Source organism: Cetorhinus maximus, chromosome 10 (assembly GCF_964194155.1).
Source record: "Cetorhinus maximus chromosome 10, sCetMax3.hap1.1, whole genome shotgun sequence".
NCBI lineage: Eukaryota > Metazoa > Chordata > Chondrichthyes > Lamniformes > Cetorhinidae > Cetorhinus > Cetorhinus maximus.
Window position 1 is genome coordinate 66,994,372 of NC_135888.1, and position 22,830 is coordinate 67,017,201.

General features: G+C 40.0%; 1 protein-coding gene across 2 annotated transcripts in view; it reads right to left on the minus strand.

Annotated features, from left to right (window-relative positions):
• Positions 1–22,830, minus strand: part of LOC144685743 (uncharacterized) — a 60,187-nt gene that overhangs the window by 26,842 nt on the left and 10,515 nt on the right. Inside the window, exon 3 of one of the 2 annotated variants that reach the window (XM_078550573.1) lies at positions 14,482–14,520. The exons of the other annotated variant lie outside the window; for it this stretch is intronic. The gene's annotated coding sequence lies outside the window, so the exon portion shown is untranslated. The remainder of the gene's footprint in view (positions 1–14,481; positions 14,521–22,830) is intronic. 2 annotated transcript variants of the gene reach the window in all.

The following is a 22,830-nucleotide window of genomic DNA, read 5'->3' on the forward strand; positions in this document are numbered from 1 at the left end:
TCCTTTGGTTCTTTGTGTCAGTTGCTGGGAAATTCATCTCTTTTTGAAAGAGATCAGTCTCTATGGGGATCATAACAAATTGGGGGCTCTTGCAGTATCGAACCCAAAGGCTGTAAAATGGGTACACTAATTTTCCAGTGTTTAAACAAACAAGATTTCACACTTACTTTTGTTGTCTTCAGTGAGGAGTCAGCATGAATACTTCTATGGCTCAGGTGTTTTTGGAAAGAGAAGACTTGTCTGTTAATGCCTTCTAACCGTTAACAAAGGTGAATTTGAGGGCAGTGGCAGAGAAATTAGGGGTCAACTTGAACGTAGGGCTCAAAAAAAGCAGAGTTTGTTTAAGTATTGGCTCAGTGCTTCAACCTTGAGGGGGAAAGGGTGATCACAATAGTACTTAGGTGGGATTAGCTAGACTTCAGTTACAAATGAAAACTTGTACTGGAGTCAGAAAGAGCAAAACTTGAATTGCAAAGAGATGGGGAAGGCAAAAACTGGAATTCGAGAGAGAGAAAACAGGCAGAAAGAGAAAGGGAAAAAGTACAGGAAAACCTTGAATTCCAGAAAGGTAAGTGAGAAAATTTGAACTTGACAGAGACAGGCTTTTCATTATGCTGAGTGGTGGTAAAACTAGAAGATGGCTCAGAATTAACCCCTAGTTTCAATTTGGCAAGAAATATTTGCTTAGTGCCTAAATTCAATGAGGAAAGAATTGAAATGCATTTTATATCATTTCAGAAAATTGCCACGAAGCTGCAGAGGCCGAGGGAAAATTGGACTATTTTACTGCAGTATGTTTTTGTAGGGAAAGCTTTGGAGGTGTACACACCTTTTCCAGATAAATCAGTCTGGTGACTATGGTACAGTGAAACCTGCTGTTCTCAACGTCTAGGAGTTACTGCCAGAGGCTTAAAGGCAGAAATTTAAGGAAGCAGAATTTTGTGGAATTTTCTGGAGAAAAGGAAATGGTGCTTTATAGATGGTATAGGTTAATGAAGGTTGAACAAGATTTTGAAAACCTTGAGAGAGATGATTCTGGTGGAAGAACTTAAAAACACTGTCCCTTTGGGAATAAGGCCCCGCCTGGAAGACCATAAAGTTTCTAAGACAAGGGCATTGACAAAAAATATAAGCATTGACAGGTGACAACAAGTTATCTCACATGCATTTAGTAACAGGCCTTTGTCTAGGGGCTCAAGGGAAACTGGAGAGATAAGAAATCTGATTGTGGTTGGGAAAATTGCCTGGGGGAAGAAAAAGGCCTACTTGAGAGACAGTCCAGAAGATAAATTTGATTGAAAAGAATCTGCATGTTATCCTCTTCATAAAAACAGGCACGTGAAGGCTGCATTTTGGAAAGTAAAAAGCAAAACTGTAGCAATTGCGAAGTTGCACAGTACTCCTCTAGAAAATACAGTCCCAGTGAGCAAAGCTTATTTCAAGCCTGTAGGTTCTCCTGTGTAAACTACCAAAGAATCAGAATGCTGGAAATGATTGAAATTTTCTGTTTAAATATCAAGTGCCTTCATTCTTGTCTGGTGAGGTCAGAAATCAATTGTTATTCTTATTTTTAGAGATAGAACATTAGCACAATCACTGATGTTGGCAGGAGACAGGAATTTCTCTCCAGAAAGTTTGCACATTGATATGGGATATTGATGGAAACTGTTTACCCATTCCTTTATAGAGAGTTAATTTTAAATGTGGCTTATTTAATGGTCCTGTAATTGTTAATTATATTCCTAATTTGTCTATTGACTATGTAGATTTAGAAACAGGAAATGACTTGGCTGGCAATAAGGTATAGTCATCTCCAGTGGTTTTAGGAAAGCCTGTTGAAACTGAAGTTGTACAGGAAAAGCTGAGTGACTTAAAAGAATCAATGACTTTCTGTAAACTTGCTGTGAGAATTAATGATTCTACTAAAGATGTGTCCAAAGAGTCAGAAACTCAGCCTGCTAATATTAATCAGGCTAAAAAGGAAAAGTCATTGGCAGCTGGAGATGAGTCAAAGCCGTCTGAATTACGAATGCAGGAAAAACATGAGTAAGGTGAGGGGGGCAGAGCAGACTGCTACCATACTCAAGACTAATGATGAAATAAAGGAAAAGTGCGCTTTGAAGAAGAATGGAAAACCTGAATCTAGTGCTGACATTACAGAGCTGAGGAAGGTTATGTGATTTTGTATATAAATTAAAACTTCAAAATGACAAGTCAATTGCTCTTGCTAGAAAGAATTAGACAATTATTGAACTTAATGGGAAGATAAAAAGCAAGAATTTTTTTTACATTGTGAAATGAATAATAAATTAGTAAAAAGCTTCCTTACCTGATCAAAATGACATTCTTAAAGCAGGTAAAATGATTTTACTAGACAGAAAAATAAGCTGCTTGCACAAAAGGAGGCAGTGTTAAACCTGCAACTCCTGGAAAAGAAAACTGAAAGGAATTTAAAGTTAAAACTAATCCCAAATTTAAACAGGATGAGGTGAATTCAATTGTCCTTCATGACAACTTGGATGTTTGGTTGGTTTGGTTGAAACTTTTTTTCTTGGACATTAAAAACACACAGACGTGGAAGTAAATTGCAATCAGGAATTAAAAACTGAACAGTGTGATTCAGAGTCTGTTTTGAAAAGTGACAATTTAGTGTCTGACTTAAAAAACAAAGGAAATTGCTGAATGCAAAGGATAAGACAGGGGATTTCTACTTGGATTACAATTCACAGTCGTCAATACAAAGAAACCAGTTGGCTTACCTGCAATCAGCAAAGTTGTTCTTGATAAAGTTAACCAGACCAATGAAATTATAAATCCTTTGGGTCCATCAAAAATACTATCCCAGGGTTCAGACTGTGCACAATCTGATGCAGATTACAAAAAGCTGGGTAATGCTGTTGATGTGGTGTAAATTAACTTCCAAAAGGCATTTAATAGAGTGTCACTCAACAGACTTGTGAGCAAAATTAGAGCTCAAGGAATAACAGTGACAATACCAATTTGATATGAAATTGGCTGAGTTACAGGAAATACAGACTAGTGGTGAATGACTATTTTTTGGTGAAAGCAAAATATTGCGGATGCTCAAAATCTGAAATAAAAATAGAAAATGCCGGAAAAACTCAGCAGGTCTGGCAGCATCTGTAGAGATAGAAACAGAGTTAATGTTTCGAATCCGTATGACTCTTCTTCAGATAAAGTTCAATCTCCTCCTCCTCTTCAACTCATCTTCAAACTTTTTTTAGACTAGAGAAAGGGTTATATTAGAGTTAGGATCAGTGTTAGGGCCCTTGCCCTTCTTGATATATATTAATGACCTAGACCTTGGTGCTCAGGACACAATTTCAAAAGTGGTGGATGATACAAAACTTGGAAGTACTGTGAACCATGAGGAGGACAGCTTCAAACTTCAAAAGGACATGGTCAGGTTGGTGGAACAGGTGGACAAAATGGGAGATGAAGTTTAATGGGGAGAAGTGCGAAGTGGTTCATTTTGGGAGGAGGAACACAGAGAGAAAGCATAAATTAAGGGGTACAATTCTAAAGAGAGTGCAGGAACAGAGGGACCTGGGTGCATAAATCATTGAAGGTGGCAGGACAGGTTGAGAGCATGGTTAATAAACCATACAGCATCCTGGGCTTTATCAATCAGGGCATAGAGTGTAAAAGCAAGTTATGTTGAACCTGTGTAAAACACTGGTTTGGCCTCAACTGCAGTATCATGTCCAGTTCTGGATATCTCATTTTAGGAAGGATTTGAAAGGGTGCAGAAAAGATTTACGAGAATTGTTCCAAGGATGAAGAAGTTCAGTTACGTAGAAAGGTTGGAGAAGTTAGAGAACTGTTCTCCTTGAAGAAGGTGGACAGGAAATTTGATAGAGGCATTCAAAATCATGAGAGATCTGGACAGAGTAGATAGGAAGAAACTGTTCCCATTGGCAATAGGATCAATAATCAGAGGAGACAGATTTAAGATAATTGGCACAAGTAGTGGTGACATGAAAAACTTTGCCACGCAGCGAGTGGTTAGGATTTGGTACACACTGCCACAGTGTGTTGAAGCAGGGTCAATTGAGGCTTTCAAAAGGGGATTGGAACTTTATCTGAAAAGGAAGAAATTGCAGGACAACAGAGAAAAGACAGGGAAGCGTCACCAGGTGAATTGCTCCTTCAGAGGGCCATCGAAGCATGGCGGACCGAATCTCCTTCTGTGCTTTAACCATTCTATGATTCTATGATGAATACAAAACCTTAAATGCAATCCTTAATCAAGGGCATTGAAATGCTGAAAAGATTACGCAAAATGAAAAAGGTGATTGAAAGAAAGTGAATCAACCAGTAGTGAAATAAACTCTTGTCTGCAAGAGAGTTGGGACTCCAAGAGCCCATACAAGCTGGACTTTCAATCTTGATTGATACATGCAGTTGGCTGTTACAGGTTAAACCTTATGTTGCTAAGACAAAACTTTTAATGGTTAAACGTGACAAAAGGGGAAAGAATTTTATCTGTACCATATGCAGTAAGTTTGTTAAAATGTTTACAATGTTGTAATTTGTTGTACCATAGTATCTTTACAGTGCAAGAGGCCATTTGGCCCATCAAGCCTGCACTGGCTCTCTGAAAGAGCATCACACCTTGTCCCACTCCCTTGACTTATCCCTGTAACCTTGCATGTTCTCTCTTTTCAGCTAACAATCCAATTCCCTTTTGAATACCTCAATCGAACCTGCCTCCACCACCCTTTTAGAGTTTGGTCCAGACTCCAACCATCCTCTGGGTGAAAATTTTTTTTACTCACATCACATTTACTCCTTTTGCCAATTATTTTGAATCTGTGCCCTCTAGTTCTTGATGCTCTCTTGAGTGGGAACAGTTTCTCACTATTTACCTATTGATGCCTTCCAGGATCTTGAATACCTCTATCAAGTTTCCTCTCAGCCTTCTTTCCTCCAAGGAAAACAGTCCCAAGCTCTCCAATCTATCCTCATAGCTACAATTCTTCATCCTGGGAATCATTCTTGAGAATCTCCTCCGTACTCTCTCCAATGTCTTCACATCTTTCCTCAAGTACGGTGCCCAGAACTGGACGCAGTGCTCCTGATGAGACCTAACTAGTGTCTTATACAAATTCAACATGACTTCCATGCTCTTGTACTCAATGCCCCTATTAATAAAGCCTAACATATTATATGCTTTATTAACTGCTCTCTTAACATCCCTGCCACCTTCAATGACCTATGTATGTATACAATGAGGTCCCTCTGTTCCTGAACCTCCTTTAGAGGCTCTCCCTTTATTTTTTACTGTCTCATCATATCTTTCCTGCCAAAACGAATTATCTCTCACATCTCTGCATTGAACTTCATCTGCCACTTGTTTTCCCATTCCACCAACATGTCTACGTCCTTTTGAAGTTCAAAACTATTCCCATCACAGTTAACAACATTTCCATTTGTACTTTGATAGTGTTATGGGAAAAAAATGCTAGAGTAATTTTTTTTCATTTTTAGTGGGTAGGTGTTATGATCACAGAACTTTACAAATGGTTACGTTTTAACATGCCCCTTTAACATATGGTAAACGGAGAATTCCAGATAAACACCTCTGCTCAGAGACATACCCATGTGATCTCGCTGTCATGAGGAGTGAAACTCAAAATAGAAACTCATTGAAGTGATGGATGCCAGTTTTAACACCTTTTCAAGGTACCACACAGAAAAAGGACAGTTGTTGTTTGAGACGGAGAGACAAAGAAGCTACTGCTATGGGGAAACAGGGTGGACTATTTTGTCCAACCAAGCAGGATGCTAGTGAGAGTTCAGTTTCTGTTCAAAAGAAAGGGAACAGAATAAGCCAGGCTCTTGAAGGTTTCAGGAACAGAAAGTTGCCAAGGTATGCCTTGCTGGTGTATCCAGGAAAATTCAGAATAAGTGGAACAATTGTCGAATGACACAAGAAGTTTTGACCTGGCTTGGTGGGGAGAAGGGAACCTGGGAGTGACTGTTCTTGTAATGCTACATATCTGGCATAGGTGCAGCATACAGTGAAAGAGTTTCATAAAGCATATTTTGTTTGCATTAATGCGAAGCTTACCTTTTTTGTTAGTGAGATGCATTAGCTGCATGTTATTTAATGTTTGATCCTTGTTGATTTTTGTTTATTTGTTACAGCAAAAGTCTTAAAATATATATTTTTGCCCTTCATCTCTTTTTAAAAATTATCAGTCTCTATGGGAATCATAAGTATTATTTAGTCTTTAGAAGTCCTAATTATACCATAGCCATGAATAAGAAAAAATAGAATTTGTAGTTAGAGAACTCCAGACTCTTGGGAAGAATTGAAGATTCTTGCCTTTCCTATAATTTGACCCTGAAGTTAGTTGGTTGGAAATGGCCACACTCCATAATAATCAAATCTGGACTATGGTTTCTGAAACTTGGCAATAAATTCCAAGAAAAGGAACGTGCCTTTTTGAATCAAGTGAATATTTTCCAATTTCCTTGCTGCAACCTTTGTTTTTATTAAACCTGAGCATTTTCAAGACAGAAGTTCTGGAACTATTGGAATGGAAAGGCATTTTCATGTAGCATTTGGTGCATCTAATCAATTTCAACCAGGATGAATTCTCGTGAGCTAATCTTTGTAGATGTGAAGCACCATTTTTTTTCCTTTCTACCTCTTCAGGCAAGTCAACAAGACACATCATGGCCTTGAAATTATGCTGTAAGCTACTAGAAGAGTTGTTAACCCATTTATGTTAAACAGATTAATACTAGCACCAAATAGTGGAAGGGAATTTCAAATGAATGCATCAACACCCATCTATTTGTATTGCACAACACAAGTTCAAGTTCATTATTTCTAAACAGACTCCAGATTTTCCCTGTTCCAGGCAGTCTGCCCTGGCCTCCAATAATGCCTTCACAAGCTTATTCTCTGTGGTGGGTCTTGGCTCCAATTCGGGTTTTTTTTCCCCCAATAACTTTAAGCTCAACTATTTTCTAAAGAAAATAGAAGTTAATGTTCCTGTCATTAAAGCACTTTTAATATTTGAAAACTGCAGCATAAGTCAGATGGATGACTGCCCAATGTTTCACATGTCTGAACAAATTGAAGGATTAACTGTTTTGTTTCATTATTTTTTCTGCTTCAATCATTTTAATGCAAACCTTCTGAAAAGGTTTTTTAATGGAGAGAAAAACAAGAATTTGCTAAAAATGTTGGAAGAACCTTAACTGAATCAGAAGAATCACTGTGGCTCAAGTTAGTACTTAGAATCTCAGCCACTTGTGACCATTCCTTCAGATTATAAAAAAAGGGAAGTGATGACATTTTGTAATTACAAAGTATTTATACACGATGGGTACAAGAAAAAAATTACAAATAAATAATGTACAAATGAGAAGAAAACGTAAAAAAAAATCACCAGGATATTCTAAACACTCTTCTTCCAAGAACAGCTGCCTAGACAACACTGGTCAGCAAAGAATTCAAAATGCTCTTCAATTTAACAAATACATTTGTCGGTACAATATTATCCTAGAATTAGAAGATGGTGATGACTTCCATCAACTCCTGAGGTACTTGAGCCTGTCCAACTTTGCTAGATTTTCAACTGAGCTACCTCTTCCAACTATTCACACATGAGCTGATTTTTGTATGTCTTTTATTTTTCCAATTTCTGTTACCTTACCTTCTTTTCTTTTGCACCATTATCAACTGTCACTTAAGTATCACTTTTTTTTTAACCTTTTAAGAACATAAGAACTAGGAGCAGGAGTAGGCAATTCAGCCCCTTGAGCCTGCCCTGCCATTAAATACAATCACGGCTGATCTCATTTCGGTCTCAACTCCAATTTCCCGCCCTCTCCCCATAACCTTTCAACCCGTTACTAATTAAAAATCTGTCTATTTCTTGCTTAAGCGTCCCGGCATCCACTGCACTCTGAGGTACTGAATTCCACAGATTCACAACTCTTTGAGAAAAGTAATTCCTCCTCATCTCTGATTTAAATCTACCACTCCTTAGCCTAAAGCTATGGCCTCTTGAGAATGCCCCACAAGGGGAAACATCCGCTCCATGTCTTTGTCTATCCCCTTTAGCATCTTATATACCTCAATTAGATCTCCTCTCATCCTTATAAACTCTAGCGAGTATAGGCCAAAACTGCTCAATCTCTCCTCATAAGACTATTCCTACATCTCTGGAATCAATCTAGTGGACTTCCTCTGAACCACCTCCAATGCAATTACATCCTTCCTCAAGTAAGGGGACCAAAACTGAGCACAGTACTCCAGGAGCGGTCTCACCAATGCCTTGTACAGTTGCAACAACACTTGTTTTTTTTTATACTATTTTTATACTCTATTCCTTTAGCAATAAATGCCAAAATTCCATTTGCCTTCCTTATTACCTGCTGTACCTGCATACAGCTTTCAGCGATTCATGCACGAGGACACCCAGATCCCTTTGCACTGAAGCATTCTGATGTTTCTCTCCATTTAAATAACAAGTCGCCTTTTTATTCTTCCGACCAAAATGGATAACCTCACACTTATCCACAATAAACTCCATCTGCCAAATTTTGGCACATTCACCTAACCTTTCCATATCCATTTGTAAATTTTTTATTTCTTCATTGCAACTTACTTTCCCACCTATTTTGGTGTCATCAGCAAATTTAGCTATAGTACCTTCTATCTCTGAATCCAAGTCATTAATATAGATTGTAAATAGTTGGGGCCCAAGGACCGAACCCTGTGGCACCCCACTAGTTACAGCTTGCCATCCAGAAAAAGACCATTTATCCCAACTCTCTGCTTTCTGTTGGTTAGCCAATCCTCTATCCAAGCTAATATATTACCCCTAAATTCGTGTGATCTTATCTTGTGTATTAATCTTTTGTGCGGCACCTTATCAAAGGCCTTCTGGAAGTCCAGATATACTACATCTACAGGATCCCCATTGTCCACTTTGCTTGTCACATCTTCAAAGAACTCTAGCAAATTAGTCAAACATGATTTACTTTTCATAAAACCACACTGACTCTGATGGATTGCATTTTGACTTTCCAAATGCCCCCATTACTGCTTCCTTAATAATGGATTCCAACAATTTCCCAACGACAGACGTTAAACTAACTGGTCTATAGTTCCCTACTTTCTGCCTCCCCCCTTTTTTGAATAAGGCTGTTATATTAGCATTTTTTCAATCCATTGGAACTTTTCCAGAATCCAGGGAATTTTGGAATATTATAGCCAATGCATCCACTATCTCCACTGCCACTTCCTTTAAGACACTAGGATGTAGGCCATCAGGTCCTGGGGACTTGTCACCCTTTAATCCCAATAGTTTGCTGAGTGCTTATTCTCTAGTGATGGTGATTGTTCTAAGTTCCTCCTTCTCTAAACCCTCTGCACTACCTGTTACTATTGGGGTGGTACTAGTGTCCTCCACCGCGAAAACTGAGGCAAAATATTGATTAAGGGTCTCTGCCATTTCTGCGTTCCCCACTATTAATTCCCCAGTCTCACCCTCCAAGGGACCAACATGCACTTTAGCTGCTCTCTCTCCTTTATATACTTGTAGAAGCTTTTGCTATCAGTTTTTACATTTTGCGCTAGTTTTCTTTCATAATTTACCTTTGCTCTTTTTATTACTTTTTAGTAACTCTTTGTTGATCTTTAAAAGTTTCCCAATCTTCCAGCCTGCCACTGACCTTTGCAATTTGGTATGCCTTAGTTTTTGCCTTTATGTTATCTTTAACTTCCTTGCTTAGCCATGGATGCTTTTCCCCCCTCTTACCATATTTCTTCCTCTTTCGAATATATTTTATTTGGAAGGAATTGAATATCTTTTTAAATATCTGCCACTGTTCATCAACTGTCCTACTTTGTAATCTTCCTGCCCAGTCCACTAGGGCCAAATCTGCCCTCATGCCTATGTAGTTACCTTTGTTTAACTACAGAACACTAGTGTGGGGCTCAAGTTTCTCACTCTCAAACTGAACTTGAAATTCTAGCCTGCTATGATCACTCTTCCCTAGAGGATCCTTTACTATGAAATCATTAATTAATCTCATCTTATTACACAAAACTAAATCCAGAATAGCCTGATCCCTGGTTGGTTCCACAACATATTGTTCCAAGAAACAATCTCTAATGCACTCTATGAACTCTCCCTCGAGCCTACCCTTGCCAATTTGATTAGTCCAGTCTATATGCATATTAAAATCACCCATGATTATTGCCGTGCCTTTTTTACATGCTCCCAGTATTTCCTGGTTTATACTGTGCCCTACTGCTGAACTACTGTTTGGGGACCTATAGATTACTCCCACCAGGGACTTCTTTCCCTTGTTATTTCTTATTTATACCCAGACTGACTCTACGTCTTGCTCTCCAGTGCCTATATCATTCCTCACTATAGCACTGATCTCTTCCTTTACTAACAAAGCTGCACCACCTCCTTTTCCTTCCTGCCTATCCTTCCGAAACACTGAGTATCCTTGGATATTCAACTCCCAAACCTGTGCTCCCTGTAACCACGTCTCAGTAATCGCCACCATATCATACCTATTTATCGCCATTTGCGCTGTTAACTCATTAATTTTATTCCAAATGCTACGCACAGATACAAAGCCTTTAAAAGTTTGCCCTATTGTCAATTTTCCCTACTCTTATATGATTCTTTGGTTCAATATGGCGTTCACACACACTGTCCCTTCCTTTCACTTTTTGGTCACAATCAGCCTCGACACTAACCAGCACTCTTACCCTCTCCTTAAACTTGGATTTTTTATACTTCCACGCAACTGAACCACCCCCCCACCCACCCACTATTTAGTTTAAAGCCCTATCTACAACCCTAGTTATGCGATTTGCCAGGACACTGGTCCCAGCATGATTTAAGTGGAGCCCATCTGAACGGAATAGCTCCCTCTTGCCCCAGTACTGGTGCCAATGTCCCATGAATTCAAACCCATTTTTCCCACACCAATCTTTGAGACACGCATTTACCTCTTTAATCTTATTGACCGTGTGCCAATTAGCTGTGGCTCAGGTAGTAATCCAGAGATTATTACCTTTTTGGTTCTACTTTTTAATTTAGTCCCTAGCTGCTCGTATTCCCTCAGCAGAACCTCTTTCTTTGTTCTACCTATATCATTGGTATCTTCGTGGACCACGACAACTGGATCTTTCCCCTCCCACTCCAAGTTCCTCTGCAGCCCAGATGAGATATCCTTAACCCTGGCACCAGGTAGGCAACACAGCCTTCGGGACTCTCGATTCTGGCTACAGAGAACAGTATCTATTCCCCTAACTATACTATCCCCGATTAGAACTACATTTTTCTTTTCTCCCCCAACTTGAATGGCTCCCTGTACCATGGCGCTATGGTCAGTTTGCTCATCCTCCCTACAGCCCCCGCTCTCGTCCACACCGGGAGCAAGAATCTCAAACCTGTTGGATAAGGGCAAGGGCTGAGGCTCATGCAGTGATACTTCCTGGATCCCTCTAACTGCCTCACTCATAGTCACACCCTCCTGTCCCTGACCACTGGCCGAATTTAAGGTAGTTAATCTAAGGGATGTGACTGTCTCCTGAAACACAGCGTCCAGGTAACTCTCCCCCTCCCTGATGTGTCCGAAGCTCAGACTCCAGCTCATCAACTCTGAGCCGGAGTTCCTCGAGCAACCAACATTTGCTACAGATGTGGTCACTAGGAACTACGATGGGGTCCACCAGCTCCCACATCATGCAGCTACAACACATCGCCTGGCCCTGCATCTTTATTTTATTTAATTAGTTTTTCAATTTGTTTTTAAATTTCCCACTGGTCTTTAGTTTATCAAGCTGTAAAATATTTCTCCTATTTACTGAAAGTAAGTTAGAAAAGAGATTCAAAATACCACTTCTTAAAATCAACTGGAACTCGCTCTCTCTGCTGAGTTGAACTTGAAGTGTTAGGCCTCCGTTCCTGGGCCCCAGTAGTTACCTTTAATCTGAAATCAACTTAGAATAGGTAGTTCAAACTAGCAGTTACTTATCAACCAATGAACTTACGGTTTTCCTTTGATGTCACGCTTTGTTTTTTTTCACTCGGTGACAGTGACTGCAGAGGACACTCTTCTCAGACTGCTTCATGGCGACGGTGACTGCAGAGCATGCTCTTCCCAGACTGCTTCACAGCAATGGTGACTGCAGAGGACACTCTTCCTGGACTGCTTCATGGCAATGGTGACTGCAGAGGACACTCTTCCCAGACTGCTCCCCTTATGTTCTCTTTTCCCTCACTCTATTCCTTAGTAGCTGCTCAACTGTAACTTTGTTGCATTTTCAGTATCTTGCATTCAGTTATTTTGTTTCACATGGGCTCAGTTGAGGGTTGAACAGCATGTCAGGATTGCAAACTTTTTAGGTCAGCCTGAGGCAGTGGCCAGGAAGAGTTATGGAATTTACGGTAAAGGCCGAAGCTAATGGTTTCAATGCTTAACTGCAAAAAAAATGAGCAACATCCAGGGCTGAATCTCAATCAAGCAGTCTGAAAACACAGGTGCACTGCAGGAAAGGTAGAGCTGGTTGTCATCTGTGTGTATGGGGAAGCTGATCTCAAAACTGTGGATGTGGTCACCAAATGACAAAATACAGCTGTGAGAAAGCTAAGTATAGATTCATTTGGGCTCGAGGACCTGGGACAGGAGTCACTGCAGGAGATATCTGACTACGAGGAATGGGCAACAGTGAAACCAAGTGGGGGAAATCCCCCAAGAGCTGGAAAAGGATGATATGGCCGACCATGCCAAAGGCTGCGGAAAGGTTGAGGAGGATTAATGTACCACACTCACCATCACAGAGGGTGTAATCTGTGACTTTGGTTAAGGTTGTTTGGGCTGCCGCAGGAGGATAGACCTGATTGGAGAGATTTAAACATCAGGTTGTGGAAAAGATGGGCATGGATATGGAAGGTGATAACATATTCATGAAGTGTTGAGAGGGAAGGCAGGTTGCAGTTGGAGCAATAGTTTTCCAAGGTCAGAGGATTCCAAGGTGATTTTATTTGGGGTGGGGCAGAGTGCAAGAGGAGAGAATGGGGGACTGATGATGGTGATTTTCAAAGGGAGAGTTGGCATGTAGGGTGGGAAGGGAAACTGATGGTTGGATTTAGAGGGAATAGGAGCAAAGGAGGAGTTGGAATACAGGGACAAGGTGAGCTGGGGGGGGAGGGGGGTAAGGCATGAGGTGAAATAGGAAAAAAAAGAGAAAAACATGCATTAGGGGAAACCTTGGCTTGGCAGGCAAGGGAAAGTTGGGGGGGGGGGTGAAATGAGATGAACGGATGGCATTAATCTCAGTGCTAAAGGAGGCAATGAGTCTGTCCCATTTGCTGTTGGAGGCAAGAGTGAAAAGGAACGGGGAGTGTTTCGCTGCAGAGGCTGAAGGAAAGTGGGTGGACATCTTGGTAAGAAACTCAGGGTAGGCTTGGCAGGGGCAGTACACAACAAGGATTATAAAGTGAGGAGTAAATACACATGACATAACTGATAGCAATCATCTAACGGCCAACTTGTGAACAATTCTGATTTTCTTAAATCATATAAATTACAACATTCTTCCCCAAATAAATCTGATATTTCACTGCTGCTTTTACTTGACAATTATCACACCAGCACCCTTCCCTCCAACCTCCCCAGCCCTTCCCTGCGAATTAATGTTATTGAATTAACAGCTGCGTACACCTTCACTAAACCCATATTATTGTTTTCAGCCTGTGATAATCCACAGCAGGTTAGATATTTTAGACAGGATGTCATCACAACGTCGCCATCCAGATGGAACGTTTCAATCCTGTTATTTATATTAAAGCAATGCGTTCAACACAAACACTTCAGAAGTTGATCTCCCTGTACTCGTGAACACAATATCCTTGTGACTTGGTTCACTAACTTTAATTGGAATCTGAGAAATTCCTGGAAGGAACTAATGTTATTACTGGAAAGAGTTGGGAGCTGTATGGAGAAAAACCCATATAAAGAAGAAATGCAGATAGGAATGTATAAACCAATTCAAATTTGCTAAAACCTTCTCACTTACTCACATAACTATAACCCAAAGCTTCATATTTAAATATGGTGTTGAAAAGTCGTATAAAACTGGATGAGCTCATAGGAAAACAGTTTTGTAGCTCTGAAAAATCCATTTCAGCTGAGGCTTTAGAAATTTGCTACATTAAAAACTAAGTGAACAAAAAGTGGGTGCACGTTACAGATTTTGCCACGAGGAGATTGTTCCAGGACGAGATAAATACGAAAAATTAAACTATTGCTGGCATAGTAACAATGCTAATTTATGCACATCTCATTTCATACATGAATTGCGATATGACAAACAAATGAAAGAGAGCGATCCTGACTAAATACAGCAGTGGACATCAGGGTGAGGAGAGAGTCAGAATCAGCTATGATGATCAGACAACTCACCTTCATTTGCTTTCCAGGCTCATTATTAAGAGTAGCTACCTGGGCAAGATATCAGAGAGCAAGTACACCCAACAGAAATCATCGTACAGCATACAGGTGAGGAAGTATAAAGGAAGAAAGATTGAAAAAAGAAAAAAACTTGCAAGTTAACCAACTGCCCAATGATTACATTCATTAAGCTCCACTTCTTTTTATTTTAAAATGTAACTTAGTGAATTGTTTATAATTTAGATCATAGTAAGTCGGATGAAGTGCTATTTTACAGCAGAAGCAATACACCGTGCACTATTCCATTGCCAAAGTTAGTCTCATCTTTCAGGGCCACATGCTAATTGCTGAAAGTAACACAGCCTGACTTTGTCAAATCAAATTTAGTTGCTGCTTGATGAGAAATGTTTGTGGAATTGAAGGTACTATAAATTTCAAATTCAAATTTTTAAAAAAGCACAAAACAAGGCCTTTTTTTGCACTGAAATACAATGTCTTAAGCATGAGAGATTAGTGAGATATGCCTTCATACCATACCATGTGGAACTTTTCTAAGAGCAACCAAATAACATTTAAACTACAGTCCCAAGAGGTCAATCAACAATGAGATAACCCTCTATGACTCACAGGACAAAATCAATTCACTGGTTTATAAAAAGATATTAGAACAAAAACACTGCACTTTAGTCAACTGACGTTGCATAAACACATTGGCATATGATCCAAGATACAAACATTTATCTCTTAGGATTGACTAAATTAACACACTTTGAAACTTGATTAAGTGGTCGGTTCCATAAGTTGCTTGGAGGCGATAGCCTTTCTTCATTTAATACGAGTTTATCTTCCTGAAAAACTTAAATTCTGAAGCTAATTTCTCCACCTGTATTTGCTTGACAGTTAGAATACATCAATGTTAATAATTACACCTGTGAGACAGAGGTTTTAGCTTCTACAGAGGGATAAAGGAGGAAATATGAGGGATGCCCAAGTGTTTTCTCGTCTAAATGTTATATTTTTCTTAAGTTGAATTTTCAAAGATACATTTTTTGACAGAAACAGATTGGAAGGAAGGGCAAGTAGCAAACAGGTTGAGGATGCGGGGTGTCTCAGCATCTGCCCTCAGGTGCAGCATGACAGAACAGAGAATTAATGGTCAGGTGACCATTTTAAGGAAGGTGGTGATTTAAGAGCTGACTGACAGATTTTAAAAAAAATTGCTCATGGGATGTGAGCATCACTGGCAAGGCCAGCATTTGTTGCCCATGCCAACTTGACAAAGTGGTGATGAGTGACCTTCTCGAACCACTCAGTCCATGTGGTGTAGGTACATCCACAATGCTGTAAGGAGTGTGTTTCATGTTTTTGACCCATATATTTCCAAGTCAGGATGGTGTGTGATTTGGAGGGGAACGCACAGGTGTGGTGTTCCAATGCGCCTGCTGCCATTGTTCTTCAAGGTGGTAGAGCTTGCGGGATTGGGAGATGCCGAAGGAGCCTTGGCGAGTTGCTGCAGTGCATCTTGTTGATGGTGCACACTGTTGCCACTGTGAGCCAGTGGTGAATGGGGTGCAGATCAAATGAGCTGTTTTGTCCTGGATGGCGAGGAACTTCTTGAGAGTTGCTGGAGTTGCACTCATACAGGAAAGTGGAGAGTATTCCACTACACTCTGCCTTGTAGGTGGTGAACAGGCTTTGGGGAGTCAAGAAGTCAGTTACTCACCACAGAATTCCCAACTTTTGGCCTGTTCTTGTAGCCACAGTATTTATATTGCTGGTCCAGTTAAGTTTCTTGTTAATGGTCAAGATATTGATGATAGGTATTCAGCGATGGCAATACTGTTGAGTGTCAAGAGGAGGTGATTAGATTCTCTCTTGTTGGAGATGGTTATTGCTTGGCATGTGTGGCATGAATGTTATTTTCCACTTATCACCCCAAGCCTGAATATTGTCTAGGCCTTGCTGCATATGGACATGACTTCTTCAGTATCTTCCATCATTCTGCTGATGCTTGAGAGTGCACTGATGGGGCAGTAATTTGTCCTGCTTTTTATGGACATGACATACCTGGGCAATTTACCACATTGCTGGGTAGATGTCAGTGTTGCAGTTGTACTGGAACCGCTTGTCTAGGGCACGGCTAGTTCTGGAGTACAAGTTTTCAGTACTTCAGTTGAAATGTTGCCAGGGCCCATTACCTTTGCTGCATTCAGTGTCTTCAACCATTTCTTGATGTGACATGGAGTGAAACGAATTGGTTGTAGACGGACATCTGTGATGCTGGGGACCTCAAGAGAAAGATTAAAGGGGAAAAGGTGGTGCTTCTGGCACTTTCCATTATATTCTGCTGTCCCCCCACTGCCATTAGGCTAGTGGATGTTATTGCCAACTGCCTTGTCCCTAATATGTCCTCTTCACATTCCCACCACACCATCATTCCCTCACTACAAAGGGTAGTGGAAATTTGGAACCCTTTCTTCCACCACCACCCTGCCCCCACAAATCTTAGGATAATTGGAGATTTCAAGGCTGAGATAGATTGACTTTTCTTATATAAGAGTTACATGGAAAATGGAGCAAAGACAGAGAAACAAAGTTGAGATTCAGATCAGCTATGATCTAACTGATCATAGTTAGATCAGCATCAAGAGGCAAATTAACCTGCTCTTGTTCCTATGTGCTTATCAAATTAAGATCATATCATTACTGCACAGGGTAAAAATAGTTTTTATGAAGATACGAAAAACACAAAAGACAATTCAATGGTTAAATTAAAATCGTATTGTTAAATATTTATTTTTTTGAATTTTTATTTTAGGTAAAGCCTTGCTCTTGAAATTAAGAAATCTTTGTTAGTGAAGATAATGAAATATGAAACCATATTTCAGAAAACATTGAGCAAATGGTGAGAGCCTCATGGCCTGATTGGACTGAGTAGCAAACCAACACTGGCACATCCATTTGGCATATAGATTCATAGAAAAAAAGTGACAGAAAAATATTAGACACAAGGTGCAAAAATTATTACAAGCAATGCAGAAAGGAAAAGAATTTTAACAGATTGTTTCAAACTTTTGCCCCCTCCCTTATTTTTAAGTATCTTATTTATTTTTGTTCTGCCCTCAGTATCTTTCTCTAATTTTCCATAATTTTCATTAGCTACAACTTCCTTGTATTGGGAATTTAATTGTGATCAAGCTTGAAATACACTGTGCTTCACTCAATTCTTACTGGGAGTCAAAACATAAAGCTCTGAACTTGATCTCCCCTTTAACAGCACCTCTCATTCCCATTGTACTCTTCTTAAAAAAAAACAGCCAGATTTGTGATATAGACATTGCTTTTTCAGGTGTTGTCCTTATGCAGGCTGGCCATATCTGACATTCATCACTGTGATGTAGATACAGATCAAAAATCCTTTCTTAAGTCCAATGCTCCAGTTTGGAGTAGGAGGAATAAATGGAAATAAAGCAAATGTTTTGAACTGTAGGGCTTAAAAAAGACACTCTTATGAGTCTCATTGCTCTATCAAAAGTAGACATTTATGGAGCTTAATTGATACAGCAGTACTGGAATTATGCATCAAAATTGTAGCCATGTGTGACTGCAAACAAGAACGGGTATCGATTAATCCTCTCATCCCTCACAAGGGCACATGCAGTTCTGCAAATAGCATTCACCCTTTTAAGGTCCAACCATGACTCAGTGGTTGCACTCACACCTCCAAGTCAGAAGGTTAAACTCAAGCCCCACTACAGAGACTTGAGCACATAATCTATGCTGACATTTCAGTGTGGTGTTGAGGAAGTGCTGTCTTTTTGATGAGATGTTGAATCTTGGCACTGTCTCTAGTGGATGAAAAAGAACCAACAGCACTAATCGAAGGGTGGACATTTATCCCTCACTCAACATATAAAACCAGTGACCTGCTCATTTATTTAGGAACTTGCTCTGTATAAATTGGTTACCATGTTTCCTGCATCTTACATATCACGTTTTTAGAGTATTTTTGAGGATGTAACTAGTAGGGATAGGGGGGGAAATCAGTAGATGTAGTTTACCTGGATTTCCAAAAGGCATTTGATAACTGTTAACCTTTCATGCGGCAGCTTAAGATAAAAGCTCATGGAATTGCGGGTGGTATATTAGCATGGATAGTGGGTTGGTTAAATGATAGAAAACAGAGAGTGGTCATAAACAGGGCTTTATTGACTTGGCAAGCAGCGAACAGTGGAGTGCTGAAAGGATCAGTGCTGGTACCTCAGGTACTTACAATCCATATTAATGAATTAGATGAAGAGACAGATAATGTATCTAAAGTTTGCTGATACCAAGCTCGGTAGAGAGGTAAGCTGCGAAGAGATATGGACAGGTTAGGTGATTGGCCAGCAAGATGGCAGATGGAGTATAATAAAGGGAAGTGACTTTGGTTGTAAGAACAGAAAAGTAGGATATTTTTTAAAATGTAAGAAACTTCTAATTGTTGATGTTCTAAGAGGCTTTGGTGTACTTATACAGAAAGTTAGCATGCAGGCGTAGCAAACAATTAGGAAGACAAATGGCATGTTGGCCTTTATTGCAAGGGGTTGGAGTACAAGAATAAAGAAGTCTTGCTACAGTTGCACAGGGTTTTGGTGAGACGGCATCTGTAGTAGTGTGCAGTTCTGGTCTCCGCATTTTAGAAAATATACTTGCATTGGAGGTGGTACAGCAAAGGTTCACTAAGTTGGTACCTGGGATGAGGGAATTGTCCTATGATGAGAGTCTGAGTAAATTGGGCTTATATTCTCTGGAGTTTAGAAGAATGAGAGGTGATCTCATTGAAACCCTATAAAATTCTGAAGAGGGTCGATAGGGTGGATGCTGAGAAATTGTTTCAATTGGTCAGGGAATCTAAAACACGGGCACAGTCTCAGGATAAGGAGCCAATCATTTAGGACTGAGATGCGGAGAAATTAGGGGAAATGCAAGTGAAATGCTGCTTCACTTGAAAGGAGTGTTTGGGCCCTTGGACGGTGAGGTGAGAGGAAGTGAAGGGGCAGGTGTTGCATCTTTTGCGTGGGCATAGGGAGCTTTGGTGGGGGTTGAGGAGTAGGGGGTGATGGAGGAGTGGACCAGAGTGTCCCGGAGGGAATGATCCCTATGGAATGCCGCCAGGGGGAGTGAAGGGAAGATGTGTTTGTTGGTGGCATCATGCTGGAGTTGGCGGAAATGGCGGAGGATGATCCTTTGAATGCTGAGGATGGTGGGGTGGTAAGTGAGGACAAGGGGGATCCTATCATGTTTCTGGGAGGGAGGAGAAGGCGTGAGGGCAGATGTGCGGGAGATTACTTCACTCAAAGGGTTGTGAAACTTTGGAATTCTCTACCCCCAGAGTTGTGGATGCTCCATCATTAAATGTATTCAAGGCTAGGATAGATAGATTTTTGGGGTCTCAGGGAATTAAGAGATATGGTGAGCAGGCGGGAAAATAGATGTGAGGCCCAAGGTCAGCCACAATCATATTGAATGACGGAGCAAGCTCGATTAGCCGTGTGGTGTGCTCCTGTTCCTATTTCTTAGGCTATCATGTGGCCATATTGCCAATCAATTACTTTTTAAAGTAAGTGCTTTTGGGTATCCTGAGGTTGTGAAAAATACTATATAAATGCAAACTCCTTACTTCTTTATATAGATTTTGAGGCAGTGTGTTAAGCAACTGATACCAGTCAGCCTCTTGTTCACTTTTGTGCTCTTTTTCCCAACAAAATGAATTTGTTTTCTAGCTGCAATAACGTATTTAATCATTCAAGTGATAGATCAAGCTACCTCATTGCACCCTTTGGTTGCATTCTGCTATCAAATATCACCAAAAAACTATTATCCTTTAATCTGATCATTCCTATGACATGCTCAGTTCAAATGAAAATGTTCAGTCTACTGGAAAAGTTTAAAAAAGCAATTCAACTTCGAGAATGCATCTGAGGAAGTGGGAGGTTGAGCACATGTGCATCTGTAAGTGTTGTATGTTTGTGTGGATGTTGGGGTGAGGACAAAGAGAAAGGAGGAGTTATGTTGTGTTCAGATCAAGCAAGCAGGATGCAAAGGAGACCCAGAAAGGGAATGCATGTGCGTCAAGGACAGTGCATTTCAAAGAGAATGAGGGCATACATAAAGAGGAATTATTTTTGGAGTGTATATGTGTGGCAAGAGGTAACGGAAATCCATTCAGAAATTTCTCTGTAGGGACACAGTACCAAATGATGAAAGACACACAAAATGTAAAGAGATACACAAACTGTGCTAGGCACACAAGAGAAGGAATTCAGGAGAGACTTTCACAAAGACAGAGTCAGAAACAAACAAATTGTAATCAGCAGCATGATTGAAAATGTCCCTGGTCTGTTTCCCTGAGCCAGCCTAGCACCCAAGTATGTTTCCAGACGGTTAATGCAAGCGCTGGCCATGCTGGCATCAAACAATCATCCCAATCATGATTTAAAATTAGATTTTAGTTTAAACTGCCAATAAATGGAACAAGTGCCGATTGGAGGCAGCTGCTAGAGTAACCCTTTAGTAATTTTCGCCATTCAGAGTTCAGAGATTAAAAACAGCATCTAAAAAATAGATACATTAAAATTGAAGTTTCATCATATGCCTCCTGTTGTTATAAAACAGTTAATCCTCTGATTAATTCAGCAATTCTATGGGAGATCTATCAGGAATATTAGAAAAAAATTACCTATGCATATACTTATCATAGTTCCTCAAACACCTATTTCATACATTGTGTGACAGCTATCATACTTACACACACTGTGATCGGGTGCTGAGTACATGTCAATAAAGAACCTGTCTTATGAGGCCACAGACAAACTCAAACAGAGTTTGCTGGATGGCCTCTGGAGCCACGAGACACCCATGCGAATCTTGTTAAATCCCTGAGCTACCACTAATTTCTGGTAGGCTCAGGGATCATTGGCTTTATGTGGCTCATTTAAGAATCTAATTCGTTCCACAGCCAACAGGCAGGATTCCTGTGTCAGGTTCTTAGCACCCCCGACTAAATTGGGGACAGTTTTCCCAATGCCTGGAATTGGACATGGGTACTCCTGCCCAGTTCTCCCGGAACCCCTGCCATCATGTCTGGTCTGGCGGTCTCCACTAAATTCAGCCCACTGGCTCAAATTTTGTATTCACAATTCCAACATTTAGACATTATACCAATCAAACTTAAGAAAAGCAGGTAACAAGGTTTCCAATGAAAAACCACTAAAGACATGAAAACCACCAATCATCAAAGGCGAGTCAAGAGACTGAACCAATCAAATTCCTCAAACTGAACTTTTGTCCTCCCTTAAGATTCCCTTAGCCATAGTCTCTTAATAGGTGCTCAAGTGAAATCACAATTAATACCCTCCCCTTGCATATTATTACACAATTGATATACAATTAACAAAAGTCACAGCAAGGTAAAAATATAACTCATAATATAACAAATGAGGCATAATGTAAAATACTTTAAAAAAAAATGTCGTTACCAACATTTTCCAACTCCCGTCAGAAAAGTTCTAGGTTTTGCCCCAAGGTCTAATGGTTGTCAGGTGCCTGGGGCTCATTTTTCACCGCCAATGTTTGTGCATTAGGCAGTGAGATGCGAGTTATTCCTGTGTCCATATCAGTGGCAGTACAGAGAAAGGTCCTTAGCTCAGAAAATCAAGGTGTAATAGAATTCAGCAAAAGATGGAGAAGAAATTGATAAAGAAAGAGAAAAAAGAAAGTAAACTAGCAAGAGATATAGAAACAGATTGTAAAGACTTCTAGAGGTATGCACAAAGGGTAAAAAAAGCAAAAGTAAGCGTGGGGCCCTTCGAGCTGAGACAGGAGCTATAATGGGAAACAAGGAAATGGCAGAATCATAAAACGAATATTTTGTATCTGTCTTCATTGCAGAAAAATAATTCTGGAAATAGTGGCAAACCGAGGATCTAGTGAAAATGAAGATCTTAATGGCATTATAGTAAAGAAATAGTACTGGAGAAATGAATGGGACTTAAAAGTCCAGAAATCCCCGGATTGACAACCTGAATCTTAATTTTAAATATAATTAAGAATTTTAAAAGAGGCAGTTGCAGAGAAAGTGGAAGTATTGGGTTCGATCTTCTACAATTCCCCAAATTCTAGAGAGGTTCCCATAGTAGCAAACATAACCCCCTACTCAAGAAAGGACAGGGGAAATGGAACTATAAGCCAGTTAGCCTGACATCAATAGTCAGGGAAATGCTAGAATCTATTATTAAGGTTGTGCTAACAGGGCACTTGAAAAATCGTAATCTGATTAGGTAGAGTCAACACAGATTTATGAAAAGGAAGGAGTGTTTA